General features: G+C 38.7%; 1 protein-coding gene across 4 annotated transcripts in view; it reads left to right on the top strand.

Annotated features, from left to right (window-relative positions):
• SLC25A21 (solute carrier family 25 member 21) overlaps nt 1-20,407 on the top strand; it is a 369,737-nt gene that overhangs the window by 88,367 nt on the left and 260,963 nt on the right. The window lies entirely within an intron of this gene.

Below are 20,407 nucleotides of genomic sequence, written 5' to 3'. Positions count from 1 at the left end.
AGTGCTCCAGCCATGCCCCATTACTCTAGGCTGTGAGAGGGATGGCATCAGGTTGGCTGAGTCAGCTCTTCATAACTGAAATATTCTCCTATGTAAAAGAATCCTCATCTGGCAACTTAGACCAGCTTTGGCTGCTTTGTGATGCCAGTCATGCAAAGCAGATTGAAAAGAGGCAGGATGTAGCCCATTGGCACAAGGGCCACAGTTGATATATGGCCAGTTTTGCCTTTCCGTAAATATGATTGCCTCAATATTTGCAGTAGTCCTATAGTATATCTGTTGAGGCATCTTGATTTGAGGTGCATGGAGTGTTTCTTTTGGCAGCAGGGACCAGGTGGTGGGATAGAATAGTCCCTGCCGCAAAGACCCTAGGACAGTAAAGCTTGGGGAGAAACTTTAGGCTGAAGTTTGTTTTGTTGTTCATTAAGTGACTAATAAAGCCAAACTATAAAAATGGCTGAGTCTAGATTATATTCAGTGTGTGAAGCAGCTGGAAAGCTGCTCCTGAGGGATAGCTGAGGATTCTCCTGATGCAAGGGAATCTCTCAAGCAGCATGAAGCTGAAAGAGCCAGCTGTATGTCATCTGCCTTTAATTCCTGTGTGGGGGCATGTTGGAGCTCACTGTGCTCTGGCTTATTCTCTGCTGGTAGAGATGTCTCTTAGGTTGCCTAAGTGATATTGGTGTAATTTTCAGGATCAGGAGATAGGAAAGGTGGCTTACAGTCATATTTTCATCTTTCCCTTCCCCTTTGCCTCAGCTGCATCAAGAATGAGGCCCAACCCTGCTTTGAACTGAGGAACGTAACCTGTTTCCAGTGGGTTTGTCTATATCCATTCAGGGTGTTTCTTTGGCTGGGGGCTCCTGCCCATTACAGTTTATACTCCGGGCACCTCTTTGGCCCTCATCCTACATATATTTAAACAGCCTGGATCTGGGAATCTCTCCGACAATGAGAATCATGCAGAAAGGGTTTCAGATTGATTGATTACCATTCTCCTCCTTGTGCTTGGATATTTTTTTAAAAAAAAAGAGTACAATGTAGCCCTGTATATTTTAAAAAGCAAGATAATGGCTCACTTTAATGCTGTTTTAGCTTGAATTTGTGTCTAATCCTTTTCAGATTCTGTTGTTCATTGGGATGTTTGCATGGAACAATTTACTGCAACTGAATGTGTACAATGTATGAAAGATTTTTCCTTTGTTGTTTGCAGGTACACACTAATTAATAATTATTAGACTGCAACATTTGCATATGAAAATTGTACTTTTCTTCTATTTTGTTTGGTTTGAGCAGGATTATTAGCATTTATCAAAGTTAAGAAAATATTGCAATACTGGAAATAAAACAGCGTTATCTGCGGGTCATGGTAAGCATACTCCTAATATGTGCATTTATAATCAGTCCTCTGAACATTTCAGCCTCCAAGTCAGATTTCTGTATATTAATTTAGTGATGTCAATTCACTGTTTGCCAAGAGCTGACCTGAAATCACCCAAATAATTTTATTTGAAACTTTTGGTTGGTCTTAAACTGAAGCCTCAGAAAGATAAGCACTTCAATTTGTAGCACTTTACTGGGATTATATTATAGTTATTAAAATATTTCTTGGTGTTATTTTCTTGGGCTTTAAATTAAAGATTCAGTCTAGCAACGTACAGTAATTGTTACTGACTCAGAAATTGCAGCCAATATGAGAATGGGAACCAATTTTTTTTGTTGACTTTCCAGAATTGAAATGGTAGTACAGTGCACTTAGAACACACATGATGTCTCTTTACTATTCAGTCATTTAAAAATGATGCTTCAGCCATTTAAACATTTTCATATACTTGTGCACTGTATGGTGTCCAACAGGTGAGTCAATAAAATAAAGTAAAATAGTAATTTAATTACCAGCACAGCCAGAATATTGATTGTAGGTAATAAAGGTGCTAATCATACTGTAGTAACTCCTGAAACAAAGATGGAGTTTGGAATTATTTGAATGACTTAATTTACTTTAAATTGCTCTAACATTTAACATATTTTCTTTAAAGAATGGTTCTCTAACTCTGAACATTTAAGTTTAGCACCTCTTTATTTTTTATTACTGTTGGCACACAAAGCCTGTAAAAGAAACTTTCTAGTGTATAAATGACATATTGTAAGAATGATAGTGTTGTTTTTCTTCAAAATTAAGGTTGAAAATAGCTATTCAATGACTAGGTGACTAAGCCCAGATAGTGTATCATTGGCTACATTTCTTTAAAATGTTATTGTTTATATATATTGCTTAAAAACAAAATTTGAATGACTTAGCACTTTAGAATCAAAATATCATTTCCTCAGTATAGATACATAACAATTACATTGTTATAATAAGTTAGAGTAATTATGTGTTGGAATACTAAAGAAATTGACATTTTAAAAAGTTTAGAGGTACGTTTTTAGAAGATTGCGTTTCTGGAATTTTTTTATGCAGTGGAATTTCTGATGCTACAGTAAATAAAGAAGTTGGATGATTTTCATATGATATCATATTTCACTAATACAGAACAACCTTGAACCACACTAGGGCAATAATTACCTAACCTAAATCAGAAACAAATTCAGCCAAACAGCTGTTTTCACTTTTGTTAGGAGATCCATTTGATTTACTCTCTTGGTCAACTTTCATTACTGTAGAATACAAAATTTTACTTGAGTTTTTAACCCTGAATTCCCAGTCTTGTTTGCTGCCTGCTATAAAATTGTATGCTTGAACTGTCAGTCATTCAACATGCTTGGGAGCTACTGCTGAGTTGTATGTCAATGCTATTTTCATGAGAAGTAGAAGTTTCAGTGCAGGTAGATTGAAACCCCAAACCCATTTCCACATCCACCTTTTCCCTCCCCCTCTGAAACTAAGAAAAAGAAAAGAAAATCAGTTTGCAGATGTTGACGGGTCACTATTGTGAATATGTTTACTGAACGGATGGGCCAAAACTGGTACCTTGAATCTAAACCACTTTAAATATTGGGGTTGTGACACTTCCCAAGGGTATCCAGAGTGTGAGGCATCATCTCATCATCACCTGCCCTTAGTATGAAGCTGTCTGTCTTGTCTGTGCCTGCTGTGGATCAGCTCCGTTAAACCACCAGCCTCTGGCAACTAGCTTCCAGGCCTCTGCAGGTCCCATTGTCTCTGTACAGTTTAGTGATAGGCACACACCAACCCCAGAGTCCTTCAAGCATTCCCTGTAGTGCCCAGCCCCATATCCACTGAACACTCATAGAATTACCCAGCCCGCTGTTCTCAAGGCAACAGTGTACTGCAGCTTATTAGTTATACCTAAGAACACAGCTCTGTTGAACGCACAGCACTTAGATATATTTATAGTGAAAAGAAGAATAAGTTCATTACCAAAGAAAAGAGATTCAAGTAATAGCGAGAAAGAATATTGGAAAGAGAGGTTACACATTAAACAAAATCATAAGACACTTTCTAGAGACTAAATTTAGGAGAATACCTTGTTAGTTATCTCCTACAAGAAAACTTACCCAAAGGTCTTTCCTCAGCATTTTCAGTTAACTTGTTTGAGACCCCTTCTTATAAGATCAAGCCTGCTGACAGCTTGTGCTCACAGAATGAAGGTGTACATAGTGGGTCATTTGTAACCCAAATACAGTTCCAAAATTCATTTTATTTATTATATTATCCCTAAACAGGATAACTGCTACTATTTACCTCTTCCTGTTAATTTCCTGTTTGAAGATTTCACAATCCTTCATTAGCATTTGGCTCACACTTGTGAGTGGAGGCTCATTGTGAACCCTACAATACTTAATTAACATGTAAAAAGACAGATAAACATTTCTTGTCTGAAGGAAAACCTGCTTTTCATCTTTGCTGATGACCAGACCCTAGATACAGACCCTATGAACATATTTTTGTCAGTGTCTATGCATAAGTTTTTACACAATATCTATACATGTTTTTTGCAGTGGTATCAGTGACCAGTGTGACACAGGCTTTTATTAGAGACCTCATATGATACTTTTTGGTGAACCAGAATGTACGTACCAGACCCGAAGGGTTTTTGTAACCCTCATGCACCCTTTATTCCCTCTACCACTTGACATTAAGAGGTCCTTGGCTCATAGGAATGTTCAAATTTAGCTGCTCAGATTTGAACCTATTCTTGGAGTTTTCAACCCACAACCATAATGGGTCAATATTCTAATTTCAGTTTGGATGCAGCCAAAAATCTTACAAGATCATCATAAAAGATCAACAGATATCATGAATTTTCCACCATCTTTAACTGAAATTTCACAAGAATTTGGTGCTGTCAAATATGACCCTGAACATTGACCCTTATTCAGCCTCTAAACCAAACCTTAACCTAAACAAGATCTGGATCCAAACATGGCCTCTCTTGCCTTTTGATAATCTACCACAAAATCAAAATGACCACTGCACTGTGGCATTCCTATTGAACTATCTTTATTTGAATTAAGTGTTGTTGGTAGGAGAATACAAAGAAGTAAAACATTCTGTTATTGTTTTTACTTTGGGTTTTATTAACATGATTCCTGACTGTTATGGATTCCAAGATTATATGTAATGGTAACCAGAATCTCTAGATCGTTGTTGTTGTACTTATAGTGTAATGCAGTGATGCATAACCTTATTACCCAGGAGGGCCACATAAACCTAAGTAGACTCTTGGGTGGGCCAAACAGATTCTACATATTTTAATAAGATTTAATAAGATTTAAAGTCACCTGTATTTATTTATATTTTAAGTTCAGCTTGTTTCATATGTATTTAGATAGAAACAATCTATGTATAGTATTATCTGTTTACACACTAGTGTAAAATAAAATGATATAAACATGGCAACAAAATGCTAATGAATCATCCATTAGTATTATTGTGCTGAAGCAGGCCATGGGCATTATGAAATAGTCTGGTGGGCCATGTACAGCCTGCAGGCCATAGGTTGGGCACCCTTAGTGTAATGTATTCTATCCCCTCTCACCAAACCTAATGGCAGCATTAGGGACCTGCAACCCAAGCATTGACAGGGGGCCCCAACGCAGTGAGGGTTGTGGGGGCCCCCTGACATGGGGCCTCAGTTACAAGTGAAATGCAACTCCTGCCCAGCATGGTGAGGCAGTGATGCATACCCCGCCCATTGTGATGGGTAGCCACTCTAGTAGGGGCTCCGGAATTGAGTTTTGCAGGGGGCCACCACAGGACAAACACTGCCACTGAAAAGCAGAACATTCCCCAGGGTTTCTTCCAGTTAGCTACACACCCCACTGTTGCACATGTAACATGGAAGTTCAGTAAACATCCTAGTTCTAATATGGAAAAAAAAATGGACATTCTAGGAAGTAAAAAAGAATTCTAGGTCTCGGGTTTGGAAGCAAAATAAATGTTGTCATTGTACTTTGTTTCTGAAGCTAGTGTTTCAGTCTGCAGAGTCAAGATGACTTCTGATAAGGTGGTGATTATTATTATAATAGTGCTTCTGTTGTTTTAATCTGCTTTCTGTTATAATTCTAAATGCATCTACTAGGAAGGCAGACATAGTAAAGGGAAACTGCCAAGTCCATCTCTTCGAATAGTTTTTTAATTTGGTTTTACACTCCATTGTTTATAATACTTGAAAATAGCATTTCCCTGCTTTCTGATTTTCACTTTTCCATTTGGTAAATGTGGATTACACGTGTTCCTTATGGAGCACACCCAGCAAGGCTGTACTCTGTTTACTTCCTTATTTGTGTTCCAGCATACTGGGTGAAGTCAGCACCTCTTCAGGAAGAGGAGCATTTTAACTTGTGCTCACTCTCTTGGCAGCTTATCTTTGCAGCTGTGAAGCACTAAATATCAATACTGTAGCATTTACATAACACTTCTCAGCTTCAAAGTTCTTTCCAAGCATTAATTAATTAAATTTTGTAATGCCCTACTGAGATACCTAAGTACTGTCCCAGGTCATCGAAATGTAACTATAGCCCCTGTAATACATCTGACCTACTTTTATCAGATATGAAAATGCCAGTTATGGACATCAAAATTACCAACTTATCTACATCAGGACTTTTCAACCAATGGGGCTGGTAAAAGTATAATTAAGCAGGCCAAAAGGGAGTTTGAAGAGCTATTAGCAAAAAAACACAAAAACTAAGAACAAACATTTATTTAATTTTTTTAATCCCTGGACAATTGAGGGGTTAAAGGAGCACTCAAGGAAGACAAAGCTGTTGTAGAGAAGCTAAATGAATTATTTGCATCAGTCTTCACTGTCAGGGAGATTCCCACACATGAGCCCTTCCTTTTAGATGACAAATCTGAAAAACAATCCTGGACTGAAATGTCAATAGAAGAGGTTTTGGAACAAACTGATAAATGAAACAGTAATAACTCACCAGGGTCAGATGGTATTCACCCAAGAGTTCTGAAGGAACTCAGATATGAAATTGCAAAAGTACTAAGTCCAAAGCAGACTGTGAAGAGCTATAAAGGGATGTTACAAAACTGGGTGACTGGGAAACAAAATGGCAGATAAATGCAAAGTATTGCACATTGAAAAACATAATCCTAACTATACATACAAAATGATGAGTTCTAAATTAGCTGTTGTTACTCAAGAAAGAGATCTTGGAGTCATTGTGGATAGTTCTCTGAAAACACCAGCTCAATGTTCAGGAGCAGTCAAAAAAACTAACAATGTTAGGACCATTAGGAAAGGGAGAGAAAATAAGAAAAAATCTCATAATGCCACTATATAAATCCATGGTACGCCCATGCCTTGAATACTGTGTGCAGTTCTTGTCACCCCATCTCAAAAAAGATATATTAGAATTGGAAAAAGTACAAAGGCAGCATGTTTAAAACAAATATAAGGAAGTACTACTTCACACAACACATAGTCAACCTGTGGAATTTGTTGCTTGGAGATGTTGTGAAGGCCAAAAGGTATAACTGGGTTAAAAAAAGAATTAGATAATTTTATGAAGAATCAATGGGTATTGATCCAGATGCTCTGGGTGTCACTAAACCTCTGACTGCTAGAAGCTGGGACTGGACAGTGAATGGATCGCTCGATAAATTGCCCTGTTCTGTTCATTCCTTCTGAAGCATCTGGCACCAGCCACTGTCAGAAGAGAGGCTATTGGGCTGGATGGACCGTTGGTGTGACCCAGTATGGCCATTTTTATATTCTTAGAGGAATAACTCATTTCTGAGTTCAAGTGGCCAGCTCAAAACTTCCTCATGAAAGCCATTAATACGGAAAAGGTGTAACTGGTTCTTAGACCCTATTTTCTCACAAAGTATATGGAGCTGACTTGATTTGATAAAATGTACCCGGTTTACAGCATCTGATTATGTGGCAAATCTGAAAAACATCTGATTATGCTGTGCTTAATTGAAGAGGCAATTACTTTGCTGCAAGTGCTTTTTGTGCATAATGTAATGATCCCACTATATTTGAGGATGGACAGTTTCAATTCGAGTGATAAGGCCTTTCTTTCCCTCCGCCCCGATCTTCTGCACTATTAGTACAGATAAACTAATGCCATTCCCAGTGACTTTTAGTTTCCTTTTAAAAAAAATCAAAATTTAAATCCTTGCTTCTAGGAAAATTTGAAGGGATTGGTCTACATGATAAAAATACTGTAATTTCTTAACAAAAAACAAAGCAATAAGTTCTGCTTGTATAGCAACATCAGGAGATTCATCATGGTGCAGTGGACACTGCAGTGGACATTTCTTTACTTGACCTTGAACAGCATGAACTATTTCATCTGTCATATGACAGTGATCTTGAAAATTGGGAACATTTTCACTATATCAATTTTTTTTTTCTTTTGTGAATGTGTGTGTGACATAATTTCAGCAGCTTCAGTAATGGATGGTAAGATTAGCTCCTCAACTATTGTAAGGTTTCCTTACTTCAACAATTCTTACAGACAGCAAACTTTGAGTATGTTTCCTGGACCTGAGGAAGAGCTCAGGTATAGCTCAAAAGCTTGTCCCTCTCACCAACAGAAGTTGGTCCAATAAAACAGGAGTTCTCAACCTTTTTTTTTTTTTTCTGAACTCTTTACCCCCCACACACACATGCTATAAAAATTCCATGGTCCACCTCTGGCACAACTGCTTTTCTGCATATAAAAGCCAGGGCAGGCATCATGGGGGAGCAAGCAGGGCAATTGCCCGGGTTCCCACGCCACAGGGGGCACCACAAAGCTAAATTGCTCAGGCTTTGGCTTCAGCCCTGGCTGGTGGGGCTTCGGCTTTCTGCTCTGGGTCCTAGTGAGTCTAATTCCAGCGCTGCTTGGTGGACCCCTTGAAACCTGCTTGCAGCCCCCCAGGAGGCCTCGGACCCCTGGTTGAGAACTGCTGCAATAAAAGATATTACCTCACCCACCTTGTCTCTCTAATATCCTGGCACAGACACGGCTGCAACAACACTGCATACAGCAGACTTTAAGACTTTCTGAAACAGAGTTAACCTTTTGAAAAGTACTTTTCTGCTTTTTGAGGGCAGTTAGCATCCTTTTAAAAATAATTCTGTAAGTTTCCTGGCATGCTCCTTACGATGTTATTAACAGGCGCTTGAGCAGCTTGCTTGGTTTCATGCTTTCCTTACCTAGTATAAATGTTCTATAATACACATAATAGATTTAGAAAACTAAGTACACCTGTAAGGCCAAAGGGATGATGAAAACTAACCCCTCTGGGTGAAACCCTGGCCCCATTGAAGTCAATGGCAAAATTCACCCTCTGTCTTATTTTCTTGCCCCCAACTTATCTGGCTTATCTCTCCTTTTGGGGGAATGGCAATGGTGCTTTATCCACAAACTGCAACATGCTGTACTCTTTCACACCACAGATATGTTTGGGTGCAATGGCCTGGCAATTATGCACATGATGACACAATCAGGAAATGTATATGACTCTTTTCCAGGCCAGCCCCACTGGTTGAAAAGTTCTGATGTAGATAAGTTGGTAATTTTGATGTCCATAACTGACATTTTCATATCTGATAAAAGTAGGTCTCTCAGATGTATTACAGGGGCTATAGTTACATTTTGATGAGCAGGGGTTAATGCTTACATACCTCAGTAGGGCATTACAACATTTAATTAATCAGTCGCCCTCCGGATGGTATGGTTTGGGCTTCCTGCTTCTGATGCACTTAAAAATTTGTTTGCTCTTAGTTTTTGTGTCTTTGCTAATAGCTCTTCAAATTCCCTTTTGGCCTGCCTAATTATACTCTTACATTTGACTTGCCGGAGTTTATGTTCTTTCTATTTTCCTCAGTAGGTTTTACTTCAAATTTTTTAAAGATGTCTTTTGTCACTAACCACTGCTTTTACTCTGTTTAGCCATGGTGGCATTTTTGCGGGGGTGGGAGGGGGGTCCTTTTACCACTTTTTTAATTGGGGGGGTTATATATCGTTTGAGCCTCTATTATGGTGTTTTTAAAGAGTTTCCATGCAGCTTGCAGGCATTTCACTCTTGTGACTGTTCCTTTTAATTTCCTTTCAATTAGCTTCATTATTTTTGTGTAGTTCCCCTTTTTGAAGTTAAATTCCGCTATGATGGTTTTCTTTGGTATTTTCCCGTCTTCAAGGATTAAATTTAATTACATTATGGTTGCTATTACCAAGTGGTTCAGCTATAGTTACCTCTTCGACCAGATCCTGTGTGCCACTTAGCACTAAATGAAGAATTGCCTCTCCTCTGTGAGTTCCAGGACTAGCTGCTCCAAGAAGCTGTCATTAATTGTCTAGTAATTTTATCTCTGCACCCCCATCCTGAGGGGACACATTCCCAATCAATATGGAGATAGTTGTAATCCACCATTATTATTGGGTTTTCTGTTCTTGTAGCCTCTTTAATCTCCCAGAGCATTTCACAATCACCATCCTGGTTTAGCAGTAGGAATATATTCTGAGCACCGTAGTCTTATTTATTCAAGCATGGAATTTCTATTCATAGAGTTTCTATGGTACTGTTTAATTCATTTAAGATTTTTACTATATTTGACTATGCTTTCTTTTGCATATAATGGCACTCCCCCACCAGCGAGACCTACTCTGTCATTCCTGTATATTTTGTATGCTGGTATTATCATGTCCAATTGATTATCATAATTGCACCAAATTTCTGTGATGCCTCCTATATCAATATCCCTATTAAATACCAGACATTCAAGTTCACCCATTTTAGTATTTAGATGTCTTGCATTTGTATACAAGCACTTATAAAGTTTGTCAATATTTAGTTGTCTGCCTCCATGTGATGTAATTGAATGGGACTCTTTTTTCATTTGACTGTTTCTCTTCAGTACCTACCTGTATTTTATCAACTTCTATCCTCTCCTCTTTATTAGAATATAGAATATCACTTTTAATAAATCCTCCCCTAAGGAATGTCTCTGTCTAACGTGTGTGTTCCTGTGCATCTGTTGGCTTTCCCCCATCCCTTTATTTTAAAAAACTCCTCTATGACCTTTTTAATTTTACAAGCCAGCAGTCTGGTTCTGTTTTGTTATAGGTGGAGCCCATGCTTACTGTATAGGCTTTTCCAAAAGATTCCCCAGTTCTTAATAAACTTAAATCCACTGAGCACCATCATCTGATCCACATATTGAGATCCTATAGTTCTGCTTGTCTAACTGGCCCTGTGCGTGGAACTGGAAGCATTTCAGAGAATGTTACCATGGATGTTCTGGACTTTAATCTCTTTAGTAGGAGCCTAAATTTGGCATCCAGAACCCATCTCCTCACTTTCCCTATGTCAATGGTACTTGCATGTACCATGACCACTGGCTCTTTCCCAGCATTGCACATAGGTCTATCTAGATGTCTTGAGAGGTCTTCAACCTTCACACCTGGCAGGGAATTCACTATGTGGTTCTCCTGGTCATCACATATCCAACTATCTATATTTATAATAATCAAGACCCTCATTACTATTATCTGTCTCTTCCTAATAACTGGGATCTCCTTCCCTGGAAGAATATTCTCTTTGTGAGAGGATACCATGATATCATCAGAAAGGAGGGTCCCAACTATGGGATCATTTCCCTGAACTCCAGCTTGATGTTCTTCTTCCTCAAGACTTTTGTCTTCTCAACAGCATAAAGGCTATCCGGCTTGGGGAGGGCCTGCTCTGCTGTGTCCCGGAAAGTCTTGTCTATGTACCTCTCTCTCACTCAGTTCCTCCAGTTCAGCCACTCTGGTTTCAAGAGCCCCCACTCAATCTCTGATGACCATGAGTTACTTGCACTAAATGCACACATACACCAACTGTCCACAAAGCAGGTAGTTATACATTCTGCATTTGGTGAAATAAACTGGATAGCCCCCACTCTGCTGCTGGACTTCAGGCTGCATTATTTTTACTCTGTGGCTCACTCTGTAACAGCTCACCCCCTCTGACAGGCAGGATGATAACCAATTACAATGAAGAAGTTTCATGCTGTCAAGAGCTCCCTCTTCTTTTCTGCTCTTTCTGTTTCTGTTGATAGCATGTGATTTTTTTCCCCATATGATTCAGGACAGTTTTCCAGATAATTGACAGAAACACTTTACAGGAAATACCTGGGGTTTTGGGGCTAAATCCATTCCCCTGGCTCCCTCTGTGCTAAGTGCCCTGGAGATGAAAGAACAGTGAGATCTTCCTCTGCTGTCCCATTTCCTGAAGGCACTTTTCTCCACTGTCCAGTGAGTTCCCTAATGCCTCTAGGAGGCTGAACCCAGTCCTCCTCAGGTTTTGTGAACCTCTCTTCAACATTCTCTGCTTGGTAGCTTTGCAATTCATTACTGTGAAGATAGTTTCTAGATAGCAGCCACGTTTATGCATGCTCTCTCTTTGCTGTCCTGTAGTCCTTCATATTTGGTCGTCCATAGCCACAAGATGGTCCTTAGCACCTCTCCCAGGGTCTGTTTGTTTTTTAAAGTCCTGTTCTGCTTTCACCAAACCAGGACACCTCCTTTGAACTTTGGTCTTCACTACCTGCCCGGATCGGCGGGTAGAAATCGATCTCTCAGGGATCGATATATCGCGTACTCCACCAGCTCAGGTAGGATTAAGCACCGTCGACAGGGGAGCCGCGGCGGTTGATTTGCCGCCGTCCTCACAACAGGGTAAGTCGGATCATATACGTCGAATTCAGCTACACTATTCCCGTAGCTGAATTTGCGTATCTGAAATTGATCACACACACCCCCCTCCGAAGTGTAGACGTAGCCTCAGTGTTTCTGTCTCAATCTTAAACCAAGAAAGAAAAAATCTAGTCCTCGCTGGAACCCAGAAAGGCCATCATGGTGTACCCAGATAAGAAACCTTCAGGTAAATGGATCCCCCATGTTGCTCGATTCAATTGCCCTTCAGTTAAACATTTGGCAGGAATGCTTCCATCCTCCTGCACAAAAAGATCAGAAAAAATAGCATTACCTTGGGAATCAATACAGATGGTTTGGAAGAAAAAAAATGAACTACATGTGCATGATGTTCTAATGATGATTGCAGATTGCCTTACCTCAGAGCCTCATGTCTTATGAAACAAATGAGGGCATTCAGAAAAATCTCAGGCTTTAGAGTCAATTATATCAAATCCCAAGTAATAGCATTTGGAATAAACCAAGATACCTATATTCCACTAGGCAAAAACCTTGATAAAGTTTATAAGTGTCCATATTACCTCCGATCTGAAAAAATTCTGCAATTCATGTTACATATCTCTATTGTAAAAAGTAGAATGATTGAATAAAATGGGACAAGCTAATAATATCATGGACATTTGAATAATATCAGTAAAAATTATTCTTTTTCCAAAGATTGTTTTTATTTCACATAGTTCCAACTTAAATAGCTACCAAAGTGTTAGAAGAGTTACAGGTTGTTTGTTGGTATTTTTGGTTTGAGAGAGAGAGAGAGTGTGACTATTTCAGTGGACCTGACACCCTACAAGTTAATGGAAATCTGTGAAGTGATGGCTGGAGAGTCTGGAATAAGCCTAACATTTTATCCATATTTGTGGGAGTGATCTGAAGCACAGGATTATTGACCAAGGATTTTAAACCTCAACCTGGACATAAGAAAAGTGAAAATACAAGTGGATGTATTGAAAGTACTTTGGGATCTCCCAAATTAAAGATGCCTAGCTACTCTAGAATACAGAAGTGCCCTTGCACTGTCTAATAGCCTTTAATGTGTGCTCTTCAGAATTTTGAGAGAAGAGAGATCCTGGTGATAACAACTTGAGGTCAGAAAGGTGTGGTGTTTTCTCGTAATGGAAAATCTCAACAATTATCTGAAACAGGAGTAAACAGTTTCTTATAGATCAGGCTACCATTTCTAAACTATGAGAAGAAATAAGACAAGAAAAACAAAGACCTGAGAAATTTTGATTTACAATAAAATATTTACAGTCTGTAGGCTCTGTTTTCTATTAATAGAATGGATGGATATTAAACTTCTAATCTTTTATTAGCTTTGGTTCCAAAAACTTGCCATTGTGCTTTATTGTAATTTGAACTTTCATAATGATTTTCCCTTGTATCTGCCTAAAGTCTGCAAAATAACATTTTAAGAAATCTGTTACTGAACTCTGAATGTTTATATACAGAATGTGATCTCCAAAGAAGAATCTGTAATTGTAACGAGAATATGTGTGCCAGAGATTTTATGTGAATAATTCTATATCTTAGAATATAATGAAAATGACAAAATATGCTTACTATAAAAAAGTAAATAGCATTGATCATAGCAAACAATTGTAAGTCTTTCTGGCTCCTAACCTGAGCAAAATTCCTATTTAAGTCCGGGTAAGTTTTTCTCAGGTAAAGGCCAAGAGATCTTACCATTTCTTTCTTCTAACTTCTAACTCCAAGGTAAGCACAGAAGAGCTTTAGTTGTCTCAAAGAAAAAGGAAGTCAAATGTCACTAGTACAAATAATTTCATAATTAATAGGCTGTATTCATTATGCCATCACTTCAGTAAGGGATACTAGATGTGCATTGTTAATAGCTGCTTTTAATAAATCAAAGTTCTTCTTTTCTTCTGTTGTTCCTACTCCTATAGTAATGGCTGTCTTTTAGTCTGTTGTACTTTACTACAATTTCTTTGTAGGGCTAGTGGATTCATCAACAGTCTTCACAAATAATCAGCACATGTAACAGAGAACAGACTATAATTGACTAAAACAGCAAAGGCAATTCTACTTGATAATTATATCACACAAGGCATATTAATCATGATTTCTAAGTGGAAATAGCTTCTCAATATAAAGGCGGTTATAGTGGCCAATAGAGAAATAGATAACCTCAAAAAATGTCTGGTTTAACAAATGTATATCTTTAAATTGAAAATCTAATTATTTGCCTTAAAGTTTCACTGCTGGGAACTTAATGCAAGACCATGTTAAGTAAACTTATTATTTCCGTTTTTCGTTTAACCTGTAGGTTATAGTATGACCAATCTGTTTTATATCCTCAATCAACAGATGATTGTATTTGGTAATAATTTATCAAGAATAAAAATCTGCTTTTGAAACTAATCACCTCATCTTAGGTCTGCCCTTTTTCAAAACCACCATCTGATATTCATTTTGTCTGCAAGACAAACATACTGATGAAAATGCATCTACCACAGGATATAGCCAGTGGAATAAAGCAGTTCCTTTCTTTGTATATATTCAGAATATTTTGTTTTCTCAACAGATGGACCAAATTTCAGTATTAAAGAAAAAAAATCAATTTTACATAGTACATAAACAATTTTGAACAATTATATTTTGCATTTCTGTAGCAAAATGTCCAATGGAATTTGAGGTCAGCTTGGGCCATATCCGAGATGTGAGATTTGAAAAAAATTACTTTTTTTTTTTTATTTTTACTGAATTTTCTCTAATGAAAATGATGAATTTTGTGTTTAAAATCTGTGTTCTAGTTCTGCTATGGATGTGAGGGCAGGTCTCCTATTAAAGTCAGTGGGAGCAATGTATGCATGCATTTGAAGACTGAATTTGGCCCATAGTGTTTAAATATCTACTTTTTAAAATATTTCTTGTCTTCAGAAAATATTCTTCAGTAATGGGAAGTGAAGTCCTTTAAAAAGAAGTGCAGAAGACAGATATATCTGTGTACCGATGTTGCAGTATGAACCTCCCACACTGCTCTCCCAGTTATCTGACTGGCCAGATCCCCCTTCGAATATGAAGTATCTAAATCTTCCAAGCATCCATTTCTTGCACCTTTCCAGAATAGAATTGCCGTTAATACTAAAGTATAGGCTTGCTACAGAAAGCACTCCACATGCAGAGCACCTGCAAATGAGTTTCCTGTTTGCTGAGCACTGACAGGATCATGCCCATGTAATTTTCTGAAATAAAATTTTGTCCCCTGAGGACTGAATTGAGAACACCAAACTCATTTTAATTTGGAGCTCAAACTAGATCTAGACTCTCTTCTCTAGAAGAGCTGGTTGGGAATTTTTATGAAACTTTTTTTTGTCAAAAATGCCGATTATTCAAAACCAAAACTTTTTGTGAAAAGATATTTGTTTTGACTAAACTTTTGTCAGGAAGGATTCTTGGGACCATCGTGGAATTTCTGGTGAGAGAAAAACCCACCCCAGAATAGCCAGTGATTAGGACTATAGTTCTCTCTCTGACCACTGAATATTTAATTATTTTATGCAAAATGACTGCACCACACTTTTAAGAGGGGGAGAATTTGGCTGGCTGGCCGAATAAAGGAAACAGTGCTTTTTGGCTGGGGACCTGAGTGGACGAAAACCGCTGCAAAAGGAGACTAGGGGCCAGCCTGGCAACACTAACTCATACCCTGGGAACTGGATGGGCGGAAGGGTTTAAAGGGGGCAGCCCTGTGCATGAAGCCCCCTTTTACATGGAGCAGGCTGAGGCAGCACCCACCCTCCCTCCCCTTTAGGTGATCAAATACCAGGTTCGGTCAAGACCTGCTGTGAGCATTACGCTACCTGCCCCTTTTTAGGGGGCTAGGAAGGAATTTTACCTTTATCACCAGATTGGCCTGGGTGCAGTTGAGTTTTTTTTCACCTTCCTCACAGCAGGCTCAGGAAGGGCTCTGTATGCAGTAGGCTATATGTTGCAACTCATTATGTAAGTATGTGGCAGATGTCCAGTGAAGGTACTCCATAGGAAAGGTATACAGTGACTGGATAAATGGATTGGAAATGGATTTGAAAGGAGGGGTTTGTTAAAAGGGACTCCTATGATTGTTCCAGCAAGGAGACAACCCCCCCATCTTAACCCTCCTATGGGGTGGAGGGGTCGGGGGGATGGATAGTAAGTTCCCAGCCATGGATTGGTGGGGGGGAGGGGAGGAGAAGGACCTGGATGGAAAAAGAGGGGGATCTGGCAGAAGCCCCCCCAGGTAATTATGGAATAAACAGGGTGTTACCTGCACTATACACTTTCATCTGCCGAGTAGTCCCTGACATCTAATAATAAAGTTGCAGCCTGATTAAATCTATCTCAAATGTCTCCTGTGCTTTTGGTATAGCTGGACAAAGGAACACCTCCAAAGGAGAGATTGACTGGGCTGTTCTGAGGTGTCTCTGTCTTACTTTTGCAAAAGATTTCAAAAAGAGTCTGTTTTGTTCTGCATTGGAATGAAAACAAATTCCAAATCTCAGAATTTTTCATGAAACAGAAATGTTGTTTTCCAGCCAGTCCTTACTCATTGTCCTACAGATTAAATGCTATCCAGATCTTTATAGGGTAATAAACTCTAAGGTAAATCTCAAAAGGGGAAATAAACCTTTAAAGAAATATAATATATGTCATTATTTTTAGTTTTTAAGAAGCACATGTAAAGTAATTGGAGTTCTTCCAGTGTTCATTCTTTCCCAACTCTGCTGTATTTAAAAAAAAAAAAAAAATCCGAACTTTTCCCCACAGAAGTAATGAAGTACAGTCAAAATTAGGAAGCTGGGGACTTCCCCCCCCTCCCACAAGGTACCAAGTCTGTATGTATTTGTCATGTTATATCACAGACTATCTAGGTAGCAGTAGTAATGTATTATTCAATATTGACTGGAGCAATATTGCAGTAACCAGTGTTTCGCAACAATTTTCAAAATCAGTTTTTTTCAACTATTGTTATTTTTGCTAGATTTTTTTTTTAACAAAACCTCAACTAAAGGACTTTTTTCTCCTAATTTTACTTGTGTGTTGGCCATGATACCAACTGTATTTTATCTGACGAGAAGTTTAAAAAAAGAAAAAGCTTTGGAAAACAAAGAAGCTGAAAAATGAAATACAGCTGTTTGCACACAAATAAAAAACAGGAGGCCTAAAATCCTTACCACGGATTGGGTGGATTACTTGAAATGTGGCTCATTGTTTTGTAATAATCACCATTTATTTTATCCATTACAACTAACACTGACAAACTATTGGAAACAGCTTTAGCAATCCATTTCTGTAAGGAACTGGGAATGTGAACATACCTTTAACTTTTATTTTTACAACTTGTATGTCAGGGGCCCTGTGAAAACAAAACTGCAAATGTTCAAAAAAGCCATTTTATAGATTTATATACACAATATTTGGTTTTATATACTAGTTTTCAAATCTCAGGGATCCCAAAGTCTTTCACAAAGCAACATGCTGGCTATTGGTAGTGCAGTGGGTAGGCAAATGTGGCACCCAGCTTGAGCTCAGCAATAGGCTCTCACACAGCTTTGGACATATTTAGATCCTTTTTTATTGAGAGAGGAAATGTTGGCCAGGACATTGGGATTATTTCCTCCCTCCGTCCCCTCCCCCCAAAAAAGACAAGGCATGAGATCAATTTCCACTTGGACAGCAACCAAACATAGGCAAAGATTTACAACTCTGCCATATATCACAGCACAGCAGGCTAAAATCTGGAGTTACAGTTCTCACCTCAGAATATTTGTTTTGAGTCTGTATAACAAGTAGTTCAGCCATTTTTAGTTATAAGGCAACAAAAGTAAATACTGTCCCTGTTTCTTTTAACTAATAATATTTTAGCATCAGGCTATCCAAATGAATGGTGTAAGGCCACATTGTTGAAAATAAAAAACTTCAACAAACTTTAATGCAGCCAGAGCCTTCACACAAAAGTGTCTATCTTCCCTAGAAAAAGAACAGGAGTACTTGTGGCACCTTAGAGACTAACAAATTTATTAGAGCATAAGCTTTCGTGGGCTACAGCCCACTTCTTCAGATGCACTGTTTCACTCTATGCATCTGAAGAAGTGAGCTGTAGCCCACGAAAGCTTATGCTGAAATAAATTTGTTAGTCTCTAAGGTGCCACAAGTACTCCTGTTCTTTTTGCGGATACAGACTAACACGGCTGCTACTCTGAAACCTATCTTCCCTAGAGCTGGCAACAGGTGGTGTCACCCCCAAAATATGCCAAACCTATGCACAACCCAGCTAGTGAGGATGGGGGAATCCCGTTACAATATCTGTATTAAACTACCTTTTGCTCTATATAATCTATGAAGTTGTATGGCCCCATTACTGTATTATCTATTGAGCTATAATGATAATTTGACCCTTATATTCATACAGCTTAATTATTTAAATTATTTGTAGAAGGCAGTTCCCATTGCAACCACACTTGCAGCTCCTGGTATATAGGGCAGGAATGGATGTGGCTGAAAAATACTGTATTCCTTCAATTCCCAGCTTGTGGCTATCCCCAGTATTAGAATGGAAGTCGGTGAAGGAATTGGGGCAGCAGGAGTTCAAAGCAGCTTGTTCAAACGAGTCTATTTCATTACAGCAAGCTAATTCAATGTTGTGAGGACTGGTGGCTAGAACATACGAACAAGAGAGAGAAATATTTTTTTCTTGAAACTGTGGTGTTCATCAATCTGTTGTAACCTAGAATATTTAAATATTGACTCATGTAATTATTTTTGCACATAAATATAATATAATGTATTTGAAAACTTTTTTTCTTCATACAATTCAGTGTGCAAAATATATATGGCCAATTTTTTGACATCTAAATTATACATGCAAAACTGGGAACCAGGGGGTAAAAAACTCACATAATTTCCTTTTCATACCTCAACATGTGTATTCCCTATAAACAATTTAGGCCCTTTTAAAAAAATAATGTGACTCTTAATGGTTTTAGTTTTGATTATATTAAGAGTTTATTCCAAATTTTTAAATAAAATCTCTTCTGTTGGTTCACACAGCGACACAGGACTTTGAGTCAGAGCTCTCAGATATGTTCCTTGTCTCATTAAGGAAATGTTAAGGGATAAGGACTGGTAGATGTGATAATTTTGAGAAAATAAAGAAACAAAAGGTGCACAAGTATTTTGAAGTTTTGATGTCCTTTATTTAGTATATGGAGAAGTCAAACTCTTCAGCTTATAGGTTTGTGGGACGTGTCTTTCTTAACTGTTGCACTAGACTGTTGCCCAACATTTATAACCTCTCAGCACAGTTCAGTAGCTGTTCAACATTTGAAGGCTAGAGCCATAAAAGGACTTCGGTGCCTAACTCCAAAACTTATGTACCACTGAGAGCCTCAAAACTACCACTCAGCTGCCGGTTAACTCTGTAGGTACCTACATTTCCACTATAAAGTCCCCTAGGCATCTAAGTTTCTGGTGGTGGACGTGCACACAGTCACCTCATTTAGGCACCCAAGCACCCCTGTGGGATCCTCACACTAGGCATTGCTCCTCTTTTTTTTTTTCACCTGCAGGGCCTGATCCAATAGGCCTTCTGAGAGCACACCAAACCCCCCACAAAATAGATGGCAGTGACAGCAGTGCCCCCTGCTTGTAACTTTTAGTCTAGTGGTTAGAGCACTCACCCAGGATGTGCGAGACATAGGTTCAATTCCCCCCTCTGCCTGATGTGGACACGGGATTTGCACTTGGGTCTCTCATGTCTCAGGAGAGTGCCCTAACCACTGGATCATGGGATATTGTGGGTAAGTCTCTCTTTGTTGTTGAAGCTGTGCCATTTTGGTCCATTGTCTATTTAATGTAAGAAACTGTATGAATATAACCGTATAACCCGGTGGTTAGAGCATTCAGCTAGCAGGTGGGAAACCCAGGTTTCAGTCCCCCTTGTCCATGCATATTTAAAAAGATTTAAGGGGCACCACCATCTCCTCAGGTGTTTCATTGCAAGAAATGCCTTATGGTGCATAATTCCAGGTGAGTACTCATAACTAAGAATCTCAAGCAGAGATAAGCACCTTCCTATGACCTAAATCCCTCTCCTCAGCACTTCCTACTGGTTATCTTAGAGGGCTCACTGCTCAGCATACTGACTCTTCTGGGTCCCCTTCTTAGACACCTAACTCTTCTCATGCATTGTATAGGGAGCTTAGGCTCCCAACTCAGGGCTATGGATTCCACTGGG

The sequence above is a fragment of the Malaclemys terrapin genome, chromosome 4 (assembly GCF_027887155.1).
Source record: "Malaclemys terrapin pileata isolate rMalTer1 chromosome 4, rMalTer1.hap1, whole genome shotgun sequence".
In the NCBI taxonomy this organism is placed as follows: Eukaryota; Metazoa; Chordata; order Testudines; family Emydidae; genus Malaclemys; species Malaclemys terrapin.
The sequence above is the reverse complement of the archived record's forward strand: the minus strand, read 5'-3'. Positions and strand labels throughout refer to the sequence as shown.